This window comes from Sphaeroforma arctica (genome assembly GCF_001186125.1).
Source record: "Sphaeroforma arctica JP610 unplaced genomic scaffold supercont1.320, whole genome shotgun sequence".
In the NCBI taxonomy this organism is placed as follows: domain Eukaryota; class Ichthyosporea; order Ichthyophonida; genus Sphaeroforma; species Sphaeroforma arctica.
In genome coordinates, this window is record NW_014040238.1 from 11,272 (window position 1) to 14,460 (window position 3,189).

Here is a 3,189-nt window from a genome sequence, read left to right on the forward strand (position 1 = left end):
ATATATATGTAAATAGTTGAATCGATCGAAACTAATACGCCTGAATGAAATGCATGTAGAATGAACAAAAGGACACTGGCGAGAAATCAAGTGTTTGCGACTTCTAAGTAACAATGAAACAGAAATATGTTCGAATGCATCTATCGCACACGGCTTGGTCGGAAATGATACTTCATAAATCTAGATATAGAAACACATACCAGTGCACGGTAACCTTCGTCTGTAGTATGCATTCTCTTTGCCTCTGCCACTGATTTGAGAAAGGTACTTTCTTTCACCATACGTTCCACCTCCTCTACTGCGTGCGCTATAGGGAAGTTGGGGTTCCCCAATACCTTGTCTATCGGTGCTTGACACATGGTAGCGTTTGTCATTAGAAACAACGGTATCTGGAGTGTAAAACTGAATATACGAAGGCGATACCACTTTATATGTGTACGTCTTTCCTGTTATTCTGTGGATGTCGGATGGAACTGTCGTTCCAACCTTTCACGTCGTGTCACCTGATTTGGAGCTTTAGTTATTACGAGTTATTGCCGTTACGAATGAGGACACACTATCGGATGAACACGTAGTCACGATGTGCTCGCTTACGTCCCCGACTCCACGACCCACGACCCACGTCCTTGTGACCTTGCCTCGACTCAGTCTCACTCAAGATCTCGTTAGATATGATGGTTTGATTGATACATATCAGGCTTGAAATTTTATTCGGTTTGCTTCAGGGGTTGATAGTACTGGGAGTAAAAGCTTAACCCCGCAACCTATCAATCAATCAGATAGCGAGTAAAGTCTATTTATAGAGAGTGATCATGCTTATTTTTTTTTAAATTGATTTTTTGATTGCAGTATGTAGTGAGCTATGACTTTATATTGTACTCTCGTAGAGGAGAAAGAGTGAAGTCTCCCCAAGTATAAATCAAAACTTTTACGGTTATGTTCAACGTTTACTTTGATTTGGTCCTAAATATATGCTTGATGAGGATGCAATACTTGGGTCCTGAGGTGCAATATGAATACTATTTTCTCATACATTAGTCCGATTGTTTTTGATATGTAGTAGGTTAGACCCTTCTACACCTCTTAACGCTACATATATATATAAAACAAAATAGTATACGTTATGAAAGCCTGGCATGACTCATGACTCATTTAAGTGGCAGGTGCCAGCTGGTTCGCCAACCCCCGGGGCCCCGATCTCCGTAATTAGTTCGTGCCGTGTACTGCAGTACAAGCCCACGTATAACGTAGGCCTTACTATAAGCCGAAGCCCGACAAAGGTTTAAAAAAAATGAAATCCCCTCGATGTATTTACATGTGTCCGGTGACCGGTGGTCCGCTTTGACTTTTGTTATCAGTGAGTAACGATCTCTGGCCAATTGAAAATCCCGACTACAATACTTAAACACACCTGTGGCATAGTTGTGTAGTGGACTGACCCCAGTTTACAGCCCTGTTTAATGTGCTGGCTGCTGTTGGACAGTTGTGGCGCCGCACAAAGATCCTAAAGATTTCTAATGAGGCGGCTCCATCTAGTTCATGCATGAATTTGTTTTCAAGCATAGTATGACGTAACAATCGCGTATTCGAGACTCGAGAGTTGAGATTCACTTGAGAGTGCATTGTGCAAGGTTTTATTTTAAGTTGGCAGTAAAGTTTGTTTTTTAACACCGCACAGTCACACCACCATTCGTCAACATGTATCAATCGGCCAAAACATTTGTCAATCTGTAGGACTACGTTGAACCGGTAGTTCACCTACTGCCGCGTTTCAATTATATGTGACGTCTGAGCTCTCGAGAGGAAAGGAAGGACGTGGAACAGACAACTGTCCGAATCTTGATCGTGTTTAGAGTACTATATGCCTCAGGTTGATGTAGAGATTCGAATTTAATGTTTAAAGACAGGAGCTATCTGTCTTTTGCTGCCTGACAAACACCTTTTGTAGCCATGGTGGCTTATGTTACGTTACATGCGGCAAGTGGCTTTACCAATAAACTACAGAAATGCGAGGAGGTCGACGTTAGGCTTGGATTTGATTCAACCCGGGGATCATTCCGATATGTACGTCAAGATTGATGTTGATGTGTAGTAGTTTGATCGGACATCTCAATACATTGACGTACAATAGGTCGACAAACACAGGGTATTGTTGAATTTCTTCGCCCTTTGTACTGCTCACAGACCATCACCAACTGTCCATAGCTGCACACGCGGGGGCTAACAATCATCACCTTGATACAGTTACATGCGAAATTCGTACACGTTTTCGTAAATTGCAGTATCATTTGCCGCGGCACCGATATACAGAACCACAGAACTAGAAGTACCAACCGCAGAGAAAGTTTTATAAGGATGCTTTTTTGAAGAAGAAAAAGTATCCGCGCAATTTTCACGTTTACTAGCGATATACCAACATCTGCTGCCACACCGTGGCTGTTACAATTGAGCGACATACAGTGTAGATTTGACGTCGGTATCGCTGACGCAACATGTAATCATGAGTCCAAAAAATGCGAGCAATTGCCGATCGCAAACTATACTTGATTTTAGATGTCGCTATATATATATATATATATATATTAGGTCTAACCTCGCTAATAATATAGACGCCACATGTAGTGCGAGATCTGATACTTAAACACTTTGAATGGTCACTAACCACCCTACCAACTGGCAAAAACTTGTCATGCGAGCATTTGTGAATATAGCAACATCTGTTTTCCCAAAGTATTATTTGATTTGGCAGGAAATATTTTATAGAATGGTACATTTCTTCTTCTTCGCTTTGGCCTCGGATCCCACGGCAGTTGATGGCTCGGTTACTTGCTTGGGAGTCATTCTCACAACCTCCCTCACCACTTGTTCAAAGGCCTCCTGCACCATCTCACCAGTCTGTAGGATCGAAATCAGTGACTATTAGCAAAATGTATATGGACCAAGGGAACCGTGCGTGTACATACGAGCACATTGAATGTGATCCTGCGAATATCAACCGTATCTAACTTTCGACTCCACACAAGCAGAATTTTCGCTTAAGCTTGTAAAAAAAACCCTTAACCAAGTATGAAGACTGCTATAATGTTTTTGACAGATATGTATACATATATATATATATTATATTATAGATATATATATGTATATATATATATATATATATATATATATATATATATATATATTACATAG